Source organism: Ambystoma mexicanum, chromosome 3p (assembly GCF_040938575.1).
Source record: "Ambystoma mexicanum isolate Mex_15411 chromosome 3p, UKY_AmexF1_1, whole genome shotgun sequence".
Lineage (NCBI taxonomy): Eukaryota > Metazoa > Chordata > Amphibia > Caudata > Ambystomatidae > Ambystoma > Ambystoma mexicanum.
Genome location: NC_090925.1, coordinates 294,445,242 through 294,458,106, shown reverse-complemented (window position 1 = coordinate 294,458,106; position 12,865 = coordinate 294,445,242).

Sequence of the window (12,865 nt, the reverse complement as noted above, 5' to 3'; positions counted from 1 at the left end):
CAATACATATTGCAATAATAATAATTCTAGTTTCAGATCGCAATGCTTTAACGTTTGTCAATTGTGTCCTCAACTTTTATGTTCACAAAACCCGTGTTTTTGTCGTATACTTGTTTAAAAGTGCACAACCTGCTGACTTGTAACTCAACGTGCCAAATGTACTTGTGACTATGAGGAAAACATTACCTAGTTGGTAATATGTTTACTCGATGCAGTAATTATGTTTTTATCACACATGTGTCTACGCAATGGTAAACTTATACTAAGCCCTCTACCCAAAGAATGCCATCCAGACGTACTGCATTTGTGGGCCTTTTGTGAAATATTGCTTACTCATCAGGAACTACTGAGTTTCTAGCCTCATTTTTCCCACTATGTGAGCCCACGCCTCTCGATGCTTTGAGCAACAAACTGTGGCGCTGCCCGATGACGGGCATAATAAACGGGGCGTTTCCCGGCCGCGCAGAGCGACCGGGAAGCCCGAACAGCAAGGACCTCTGTAAGGTGTCGTCCTTGTTAGTTGGGGGCTATGGGACCGCATGGGGGCATGGACGAACCCCCAACAGTGGCGACGAGCATGGGATACGATGCCCGGACCCGGCGGTGAATATTAATACAATTTTTTTCACAGAAACGAGGTGGATGCAACACTTCGTTTCTTTGCCGCGGGTAGTGCGTTACCCACGCGGCTGGCGGCCATTTTGGAACACAAGCTGTGGGACTTCACGAGGCTCCGGTTTCGGCTCAGAAGCGGCCCCAAGCTTAATTTTTGGAACCCCTGACAGCAGGAAGGCATACCTGCAGGAATATGTGCCTATTTTCAATTTTGGCTTTTTTTTGGGTTTACTACGTCGAGTGGAAGCAAGGAGGAAGGCTTTGGGCCTAGGATCTATATGACCCACACACTTTTTCCTCTTCTAATTTTTGGAACTTTTGAAGGCTGAACAGGTCATCCTCATCTCTTTCATCATCAGGCTGATGGACACACTCTGTTTCATCCTCTTCATCATCAAGGTGGTGCATCTTCATCAACAGGTGGGTGGCCATGCTGATTTCACCCTCTTCATCATCACAAGGTGCTGCAGTGACTGTGGAGTTTGAGTTGCGGCCCCGGGGTTCCATGCTGGGGTGCCTGTGCGCTCAGACTCATGAGTGACACTGAGGACCAAGGTGGCGTAGCGGCAGTTCAGCGGCCTCCTCCACCCCCACCACGTGCGCCACCTCAGGGGCAGTTTGTGCAGCAACCTCCACTTATTCAGGTGGCTCCTCAAGGTCTTCCACCTTTGGTACAGCCAGCGGCGGGGCCCGTTGCTCCACAGAACCCTCTGGTCATGGCCCAGGTGCGCACCCAAGCGGCTCTGCAGCCCATCCCCGAGTTTGATGTGTCGGGCCCACCATCTAGCCTAGGGCCCAGATGGAGAAGGTGGGTGGGCCGTCTGGACATGTACTTTCGAGCGGCCCAGGTGGTGGATGATGACACCAGGCTGGCTGTCAAGACCGGTGGGGGGTCTGTACTTCCGCTCTCTATATGGTAGAGGAGAGGCACAGAGGACCCCAGCCAAGATTCTCTAATACGGTAGCGATGGACGAGCAATCAAGGCCTAGCTTCTCAGGAGGTGATGCAGGCTGGTTCTTAAGTACAGTGTATCCCCAAGCCCCCCACAAAGGAATGTCCACACACTGTATTACTGAAAACACAGTCTTTATATAATTAATATTCAAGGGTTATGTACACTTATCACAACAACGCACTTTGTGCTCAGGAAAACCAATAATGATAAATATCTACAATTCTAAAGTGGTACCACTAATATTAGACCTCATTAAAGTGCATTCACAATACTGTAAAAATGGCACACAGATCAATAAGAAGGAAACCAGCAATAGAGAGAGGAGAGATAAAAGATGGTTGAAACAATAGGCAGAATACTGGCCCTAGCTACTGGACACAGTTCTGTGTGGAGATCCCCCCACCTGGGCAACCTGTAAAATAAAGGGATATGACACAAGCCCAGTCCATATATTGTTCAACAGTCTTATTCTCTCCTACAATGTTTTTACCCCCCCAATGTACCTGGTGGAGTCGAGTTCTTCGAAGAGGCGTCGACAGATCCTTCTTGAATGACCCCCTTTTAAGCAGGAGTCACGGATCGTCGAGAGGCGTCGAGAAACGTCGAAGACCTCGGGGTTCGGCGACGGGGAATCGACGGCCCTTCTTGAATGCCTTCCCTTTCAAGCGGGAGGCACGGGGCGTCGAACGTCCGTCGACAAACGAGGTAGAACGATGTCGAAGAGGCGGCAGCTTCGTCCGAGCGGTGCTCGTCGGCGTCGGGGCGTCGGCGTCCTGCAAGGCGGAGGTGTGCGGGGCACCTCGATGACAATAGTTCGGGACCGCAAAGATTGTAGAGACGGGAGCCCAGCAAGGGCGTCGAGTCGCTCGAGTCTTTGGGATCGTGAGGTGGCGGGAAACCCACCGGCGGATTCTCCTCGGCGCGTTGGTCGTCCTCGACTTTCTCCGGCAGGGCAAAAGCGGTCGACGGTGCGGACGAGGGAGTCCTTCGAGTCAAATGTTCTTAGGCAAGGAGCGGACGGCTCCGGTCGTCGGCGGCACGGCGTTAAGTGGTTCCCACGGCTGGGCAACACAACTTCGACGGGCCTCCAGCGGTTACACAGACCTGCGAACCCTGGTCGACGGCAATGGACTTCGACAGCGTCGAGGTCCGGGTGCTTCACTTCGATCTCCTCGGCGGTCCCGTCTCGGGTCGGCAGCCTTTCGAGGGTCTGACTTCCAGGGCGCTTCGGCGAAGATTCAGCGGTGCTCGATGGTCCCTCGGAGCACGGGAAGAGGGCGCCTAGCCAGGTCCTCTCTCGGGTCAGTCCTCGACGATGTCGACAACCTTCAGTTTCTGTCGAAGCAAATGCCACAGCAAGTCTTCTTCTTCCAGTTGGACGTCGAGGATCAGCAAATCCAGTTACTCTTGAGTGGAGACTCAGCTTCTGAATGCTTCTGAACAATTTCCAGTGGTGAGAGGTCCCCAGATATACTATTCTGTCTCTCATCCACACTGCTGGCACACACACAGCAGCCAATCACACAGAAGGGCATTCATGCAGTCAGTCAGCCAATCAGGCACACAGTGCATTCAGGCCACACTCCTCCCTTTCAGACACTCACAACAAGGAATGTGGATTGGGACAAGTACCCAGCCATTCAACACTACACACTGCATTCAGGCCAGTTTCGGGCAGGGCTGTCTCAGTCTTTGTCTCTCATGCCAGAAACCAGACAACCACAACAAGGAGTGTATATTGGTCACACACTCCATTCACCCAGGTCCCACCCACAGGAGGTACCCACAACATACAGTCACTGGGAAGGCTCCAGTCAGTCTAGCTGGGCCTTCACAACAACACCATATATGGAACTTCCACCCAATAGCCAGTCAGGGGGAAGGGACAGAGTCAGGGCTTCCCAGGACTTTGGGAAAAACAAGATAACAGGCAATAGAAAGCAAGAGGCCACAGGGGCCATCTTGTTTCCTATCAGGAATCAACTGATTCCAATGGCAGGGCCTGGGTATCCCAAAATGGAGGACACCCAGAGCACCTGTCAAATTCAGCATGGAGCTGCCACCAGCCCATACCCTGCTCTGTGGGCCACCCACAGGTGCCCAAAAACATACACTAGGGGCACAGGGTTGTACCCCTACCCATGGGTGCCATAAGGGTATCCCATGGGTCTGTTCACCAAACCAAAAGAGAGCTGCACTGCCAGGAGTCCCTCATGGACTCCTGGGCAGAAAACATGACAGAACACACGGTAAAAACAGAAAAAGGACAAGGATTCAGAGGCCCTGTCCCTCAGATGCATTTCCGGCATCACAGTCGCCCCCCCCAGACTGAGGTGGAGGGTGCCTAATCTCCCACGGGATAGACACCCTCATCCAGACAGTCAACATACCTTCTGGAAAGGCCATCTGCATTATCGTGACTCTTCCCTGGTCTGTGCTCTATGGTGAAGTCTAGCCCTTGTAGGCTAATCGACCACCTGAGCAATTTCGGATTCTCACCCTTCATCTGCATAAGCCACTTCAGGGGCTTATGATCTGTTTGGACCTTGAAGGTGGACCCCGTAAGGTAGGGCCTAAAACGCCTAAGGCTCCAAACTATACTAAAACATTCCTTTTCAACAGTAGCCCACCTAAGTTCTCTACCCTTGAGTTGTCTACTGATGAATATGATAGGATGTTCTCTCCCTTTGTCATCTAACTGGGACAAGACAGCTCCAATTCCGGTGTCGCAGGCATCCGTCTGGACGATAAAGGGTCGGCTGTAGTCAGGCGCACTCAACACAGGTGCCCTACACAGACTTTCTTTCAAGCCATCAAAGGCCCTCTGACAGTCTTCAGTCCAATTAACCTTCCTAGGCTGTTTGGGTGAAGTTAGAGCTGTCAGGGGTGCAGCTATGGTTCCATAGTCTGCCATGAAATTGCGATAGTACCCAGTGAGGCCCAAAAAGGCTCTCACCTGGGTTTGAGTAGTGGGAGTCTCCCAGTTCTGTACGTCCTGTACTTTACTGGAGAGAGGTTGGATTTGACCCCCTCCTACCTCATGACCAAGATAGGTAACTTTCCCCTGAGCTATCTGGCACTTGGTGGCCTTGATAGTGAGGTTAGCCCTTTTCAAGGCCTGCAACACCTTATCCAGATGTGTCAAATGCTCTTCCCAGGTGGAACTGTAGACGGCAATGTCGTCTAAGTAAGCCACACAAAAGGCTTCCAGCCCACTGAGCGCATGGTTGACCAATCTCTGGAAGGTGGCAGGGGCATTCTTCAACCCAAAGGGCATGACCCTAAACTGGTAGAGTCCCTCAGGTGTGGAGAATGCCGTCTTTTCCTTGGCATGGTCCGTCAGAGCTATTTGCCAATAGCCTGAGGTAAGGTCAAAGGTGCTCACAAATTTGGCAGCACCTATAGTGTCCACGAGCTCATCAGCCCTGGGCAATGGGTGCGCGTCAGTTTTGGTGACGGCATTGACTCCTCGGTAGTCCACACAGAACCTCCAATCCTTGGTACCCGCCGGGGAACTTGCCTTGGGGACAAGGACCACTGGACTGGACCAGGGACTGGTGGAGGGTTCAATAACACCCAGATCCAACATCTTGACGACCTCAGCCTGGATGTGGTTTTTGACGGTATCTGACATACGATAGCTCCTGCTTTTGACAGGCACACTGTCACCAGTGTCAATTTCGTGCTTACACCACGGTGTAAGGCCCGGTGTCAGTGAAAACAGAGGGGCATACTGCTGGAGCAAAGCCCGGCAGGCCCTCTGCTGCTCTGTTGTCAAATCGGGAGAGAGTTGTACTCCCTCCACTGAGCCATCCTGAGGGTTGCTATGCAGCAAATCAGGAAGGGGCTCACTCTCATCCTCTTCTTGCCCTGAAGCTAGCAAGAGACATGAGACCTCTGCTCGCCTGTGGAAAGGCTTGAGCCTGTTGACATGGAATACCTGGGGGGCTACCCCAGAGGCTCCCATGTCCACCAGATAATTGACTTCGCCCATCTTGGAGATGATCCTGAAGGGTCCAGTCCACTTGTCTGCCAAAGCTCTAGGCTTGGTAGGCTCCATCACAAGGATTTCCTGTCCCGGAGTCCAATCCACTTGCGAAGCTTTCAGGTCATGCCAGTACTTATTCAATTCCTGGCTGGCCTTGAGATTTGCTGTTGCCTGACCCATCATTTGTGTCATCCTCCGCCTGAGGCCTAACACATAGTCCCCCACTTGCTTGGCGGGACCTGGAGGGGTGGCTTCCAAGCCTTCTCGGATCAAGGCGAGGGGCCCCCTCACGGGATGTCCAAAGAGTAACTCAAAGGGGCTGAAACCAACACCCTCTTGAGGTACCTCTCTGTAAGCAAACAGCAGGCATGGCAGGAGGAGATCCCATTTCCTCCTTAGGGGCTCTTCCAAAGCACCTAGCATGCCCTTGAGAGTTTTGTTAAATCTCTCAACCAGACCATTGGTCTGGGGGTGGTAAGAGGTGGAGAACTTGTAGGTTACCCCGCACTCTTTCCACATGGTTTTCATGTAACTAGACATGAAGTTGGATCCTCGGTCAGAGACAACCTCCTTGGGGAATCCAACACGGGTGAAAATGCCCAGGAGAGCCCTGGCAACCACCTTGGCAGTAACAGTCCGAAGGGGTATTGCCTCAGGGTACCTGGTGGCATGATCTACCAAGACCAGGATGAACCGATGTCCACCTGAAGTGGGAGGGTCAAGGGGACCGACGATGTCGATGCCCACCCTCTCAAATGGTGTGCCAACCACTGGTAATGGCTGCAGTGGGGCAATGACCCTGCCTCCAGTCTTGCCAGACAACTGACAAGTTGGGCAGGTCCTGCAGTGGGACTCCACCTCTACTCCCATCCGTGGCCAGTAGAAATGGGCAGAGAGCCTCTGCTTAGTCTTCTTGGTCCCAAGATGACCAGCCAAGGGCACCTCATGCGCCAACTGCAGTAGGAAGGGCCTGTAAACCTGGGGTACCACCAACCTCTTGCGGGCACCAGGTTCGGGCTTAGTGGGCTCACTAACAAGGAGCTCACCCTCCCAATAAATCTTGAATGTCCTAGGCACTTCACCTTGTGCCTGGGACAGGGCCTGTTTCCTCAGGCCCTCGAGAGAGTGGCACTCTCTCTGTCCCTTACAGAAGTCTGCCCGGGAGGGTCCCCCTTCAGCTAACAAGCATTGAAGGTCGGGGTGCTCCTCTGGGTTAAGAACCTCTCCCACAGGAGAGTCTTCTGTCTCTTCTCCCACAGGAGTTGAGTTTGGGTTTTCCGCTGGACCCAGCCCGTCCGGAGCATGGATCCCAATGGGTGCTGTCGGAACAGCAGGAAAAGAAGGTGTTCCCTCCACAGAGGTGGCCTTCTTGGTCTTCCTTCTTCTTGCCTTAGGCCTCGCCTTTGGCTCGGGTACCTGACTCACAGCCAGACCCGGTGTCACCTGTGACCTAGTGACTGCAGCAGCAGTCATGGGAAGACCATCCGAGATCAACCCCAACTCTACTAGATCATTTCCTAACAGAATGTTAGCAGGGACATTGTCCTGAACCAGGACAGGAAGCTTTGCTGTCTTGTCTCCAATCATGAGTGTGACTAGGGCTACAGGCGATAATTTGGGAGGCCCACCAGCTAACCTGGTGGTTCTCAGAGGAGCACCTACATAGTCCTCTGGCTTGAGCAGGGTCCTGTCCACCACTGTCATGCTTGCCCCAGTGTCTCTCAAACCAGTAGAAGGCTGGCCATTCAAGAGGACACTTCTCAAAAACCTACGGGTGTTCTGCGGGATAGTTGCCAGTACTTCTGCGTACTGGTCCCAGGCCCCAAGGGACACTAAGGAAATCTCTACCGGAGCACCAAATGTGATTCCTGTAGAGGAGGGGAGGACAGTGGCCTCCACCTCAGCCACGGGGTAAGGGTAGGTCAGGCTGACAGCCTGTACTCCAAGTGCCTTACCTTTACACTTGGGGTCACCCCTTTTGTGATCCAGAGCCCCACAATCCCAACAAGTGCCAGGAGTGCGGGGTACGGTACTGGAACCACTGGGAACCTGCTTTGCAGCAGGTGGACCACTACTCTTATTCCCACCCACAGAGGACTTATCCCCACCAGATTTTTGGGTCTTAGGAGAGGAAGGTTTTGGTTTACCCGACTGTGATTGCTTTTGGGACTCCTCAGCTTTCTGAGAGGTCCCCTTTTCTTTGTCCTTGTCCTTCCCACTGGAGTCCTTAGGGGACACCCGGTGGGAGACCCACTTGTCAGCCAACCTAGCCAGCTTAAAGGGGTCCAAAATGTTCTGGTCAGCCACATACTGACGCAGCTCTGGTGAACAGGCTTCAGAAAAATGCTCAAAAAACAAGAGGTGGGACAACTCAACAAAAGTTTTCACCTTGTAACCGTCAATCCACCCCATCATGTTCATGTGCGCAGTACTCACCCAGTCAACCCAAGACACATTCTCTCTTTTCTTAAAATCCCTGAACCTTTTAAGGTATTGGGTAGGTGTCTTGCCAAACTTGGCAATCAAAGCAGACTTCATACACTCATACTGACCCCTTTCCTCCACACTCAGCTTCAGAATACAGTCATATCCAGTTTGAGGCACTCTGCTTAACAAACACTTAGCCCAATCTCTTTTATCTACATCATGAATTGCACAAGCCATTTCAAACGCTTCAATCCATTGGAGGATATCTGAACCCTCCACAAACACACCAACCAAATCTTTCATAAACTTGGTGGCTGGGGACCTGCCACTCTCAATTGGTCTAGCTGAAGTCTCCACTCTAGCTCTCTCTAGCTGGATTCTCTGACATTCAGTGTCCTTGTCTTTGAGCGCAAGATCCCTATTCTTGAGTTCCACTTGCTGTGCCAGCTCCTCTTTCTTAAGCTCAGCTTCTATTTCCAACTTGCGATATTCAAAGGCCAATTTCATCCTTAATAACTCAAGTTCCATGGAATTGCTGGGGTTTGGAACAGAGGCAGCAGGAATGGTGGCATTCCCAGAAACAGATTCAGCGACAACCCCAGGGGCAGAGTCCTCACTGGTTGCATCCCCCCCTTCATCAAGGGTTTCACCATCAGTCTGGTAGTCCACCAGGGCAGCTATCAGCTCAGCCCTAGACTTATCCACAAAGTCCAACTCCCTGGCTTCACAAGCACTCTGGAGAGCCTCTAAGCTCATCCGAGTCAATTTACCATTTGCAATGGGCTCCATTGCCTGTAATGCAGTTATTTGGTACACACCCAAACCTTAATCTAATAAAGTGCGGATATTTTGTAAGTGGCACGGTTATACACTGAGTCTTAAAACCATAAGCATCCCACCGCTGCCACCAGCTTGTCAAGACCGGTGGGGGGTCTGTACTTCCGCTCTCTATATGGTAGAGGAGAGGCACAGAGGACCCCAGCCAAGATTCTCTAATACGGTAGCGATGGACGAGCAATCAAGGCCTAGCTTCTCAGGAGGTGATGCAGGCTGGTTCTTAAGTACAGTGTATCCCCAAGCCCCCCACAAAGGAATGTCCACACACTGTATTACTGAAAACACAGTCTTTATATAATTAATATTCAAGGGTTATGTACACTTATCACAACAACGCACTTTGTGCTCAGGAAAACCAATAATGATAAATATCTACAATTCTAAAGTGGTACCACTAATATTAGACCTCATTAAAGTGCATTCACAAAAATGGCACACAGATCAATAAGAAGGAAACCAGCAATAGAGAGAGGAGAGATAAAAGATGGTTGAAACAATAGGCAGAATACTGGCCCTAGCTACTGGACACAGTTCTGTGTGGAGATCCCCCCACCTGGGCAACCTGTAAAATAAAGGGATATGACACAAGCCCAGTCCATATATTGTTCAACAGTCTTATTCTCTCCTACAATGTTTTTACCCCCCCAATGTACCTGGTGGAGTCGAGTTCTTCGAAGAGGCGTCGACAGATCCTTCTTGAATGACCCCCTTTTAAGCAGGAGTCACGGATCGTCGAGAGGCGTCGAGAAACGTCGAAGACCTCGGGGTTCGGCGACGGGGAATCGACGGCCCTTCTTGAATGCCTTCCCTTTCAAGCGGGAGGCACGGGGCGTCGAACGTCCGTCGACAAACGAGGTAGAACGATGTCGAAGAGGCGGCAGCTTCGTCCGAGCGGTGCTCGTCGGCGTCGGGGCGTCGGCGTCCTGCAAGGCGGAGGTGTGCGGGGCACCTCGATGACAATAGTTCGGGACCGCAAAGATTGTAGAGACGGGAGCCCAGCAAGGGCGTCGAGTCGCTCGAGTCTTTGGGATCGTGAGGTGGCGGGAAACCCACCGGCGGATTCTCCTCGGCGCGTTGGTCGTCCTCGACTTTCTCCGGCAGGGCAAAAGCGGTCGACGGTGCGGACGAGGGAGTCCTTCGAGTCAAATGTTCTTAGGCAAGGAGCGGACGGCTCCGGTCGTCGGCGGCACGGCGTCAAGTGGTTCCCACGGCTGGGCAACACAACTTCGACGGGCCTCCAGCGGTTGCACAGACCTGCGAACCCTGGTCGACGGCAATGGACTTCGACAGCGTCGAGGTCCGGGTGCTTCACTTCGATCTCCTCGGCGGTCCCGTCTCGGGTCGGCAGCCTTTCGAGGGTCTGACTTCCAGGGCGCTTCGGCGAAGATTCAGCGGTGCTCGATGGTCCCTCGGAGCACGGGAAGAGGGCGCCTAGCCAGGTCCTCTCTCGGGTCAGTCCTCGACGATGTCGACAACCTTCAGTTTCTGTCGAAGCAAATGCCACAGCAAGTCTTCTTCTTCCAGTTGGACGTCGAGGATCAGCAAATCCAGTTACTCTTGAGTGGAGACTCAGCTTCTGAATGCTTCTGAACAATTTCCAGTGGTGAGAGGTCCCCAGATATACTATTCTGTCTCTCATCCACACTGCTGGCACACACACAGCAGCCAATCACACAGAAGGGCATTCATGCAGTCAGTCAGCCAATCAGGCACACAGTGCATTCAGGCCACACTCCTCCCTTTCAGACACTCACAACAAGGAATGTGGATTGGGACAAGTACCCAGCCATTCAACACTACACACTGCATTCAGGCCAGTTTCGGGCAGGGCTGTCTCAGTCTTTGTCTCTCATGCCAGAAACCAGACAACCACAACAAGGAGTGTATATTGGTCACACACTCCATTCACCCAGGTCCCACCCACAGGAGGTACCCACAACATACAGTCACTGGGAAGGCTCCAGTCAGTCTAGCTGGGCCTTCACAACAACACCATATATGGAACTTCCACCCAACAGCCAGTCAGGGGGAAGGGACAGAGTCAGGGCTTCCCAGGACTTTGGGAAAAACAAGATAACAGGCAATAGAAAGCAAGAGGCCACAGGGGCCATCTTGTTTCCTATCAGGAATCAACTGATTCCAATGGCCCGGCCTGGGTATCCCAAAATGGAGGACACCCAGAGCACCTGTCAAATTCAGCATGGAGCTGCCACCAGCCCATACCCTGCTCTGTGGGCCACCCACAGGTGCCCAAAAACATACACTAGGGGCACAGGGTTGTACCCCTACCCATGGGTGCCATAAGGGTATCCCATGGGTCTGTTCACCAAACCAAAAGAGAGCTGCACTGCCAGGAGTCCCTCATGGACTCCTGGGCAGAAAACATGACAGAACACACGGTAAAAACAGAAAAAGGACAAGGATTCAGAGGCCCTGTCCCTCAGATGCATTTCCGGCATCACACTGGCAACCTTGCTGTATTCGGCAGGACCGTCCGTGCAAGAGATCTTTGAATCGCTGCCGCCTAGGGATGGATCATATGGTCAGGCGAAGGCTGCCCTGCAGGCTTACTTCTTGCCTCTTGCCAACACGGACTATGAGCGTTTTATGATGCTATATGCCAAGCAGAAGGACGATGAATCTCTGGACTCATTCTATGGCCGCCTGAGGCGTCTCTCCTTAGCCTGCGCCTGGAGGGATGCAGAGGACATGATTAGGACAATGCTCATCCAGGCGTGCTCATCAGGCAAACTCAGGCGCCAGGTGCTACGAGAACCAGGCTTCACGCTGCAGCGCATCCTTGAATTGGGGAGGTGCCATGAGGTGTCAGAGGCAAGAGCAACCAAGATGGAGGCAGGGTCGCGCCCCATCAAGACTGAGGAGGTATGTGCGATGTGGCGTGGCGGCAGGGGTGTCAGAAGGCCTGCAGGTGTTCCCCGAGAGAGGGCCGGAAGGGCAGGGGAAATTTGCATAAAGTGTGGATACGACCTGCCCCACCCAGCAGAGTGCCCAGCGGCAGGAAAGACATGTGGGCGGTGTGGCTTGTCAGACCATTTTTCCAGGGTATGCAAGGCGGCAACGCCTGTGCTGGTACCGAGAGGCCCAGGCCGGGCAAGTTTCACCCGCCAAGGTCGGCTGCCCAACGTCGCTCAGGTGGATCAGAGCGAGGAGGACGCCCAGGTGGAGGAAGTGGAGGAGGACGAGGAAGAAAATGTGTTTTTTGTCTCGAGTGTGGGGGTCCTGAAGAGTAAGAACAGGAGACAGCCAGGTGTGTAATCGAGGTGAATCAATCTCCCGTTCCGGTCCTCGTGGACACTGGGGCATCCGTCAATGTAATGGCAAGGGGACATTATGATGTTATGGACCAACCCCCCAAGTTGGCTGCACCAAGGGCCCGCATCTTTGCTTTTGGTGGTCGTCACCCTATTCCCCTGGACGGTGCGTTTGTGGCCAAGGTGGAGCATGATGGCTTGCAAATTAAAGCACGGTTCTATGTGACACCTGTGAGCACCAACACGTTGCTGGCTGTGCTGCAGCGGAGGCCCTTGGTATTGTCACTTTTGCGTACTCTGTCTACTTGGAAGACATAAATGACCTGTTAGAGAACTATGCAGCACTGTTCAAGGGAATCGGACAGGTGGTGGGGGAACCTGTGAGACTGCACATTGACGACTCGGTGCAGCCCATTGCCCTGAAGCATCGGCGGGTGCCGTTTCACCTTCGAGAACAGGTGGATAAAGAGCTGGATAGCCTGGTGGATCTGGACATAATAGAGAAGGTGGAGGGCCCCACCCCTTGGGTGTCCCCCATAGTAGTGGCACGAAAACCCAAGCAGCCCGACGCTGTCAGGATCTGCGTTGACATGAGGCTCCCAAACAAGGCCATCAGGAGAGAAAGACACCTCACCCCGACGATAGACGATATCATTGCAGAGGTACAAGGTGCTCGCTTCTTCTCGAAACTGGACCTCAGGGCGGGGTATCACCAGGTTGTCCTCCACCCCGAGTCGAGATATATCACCACCTTCACGACACATCGGGGG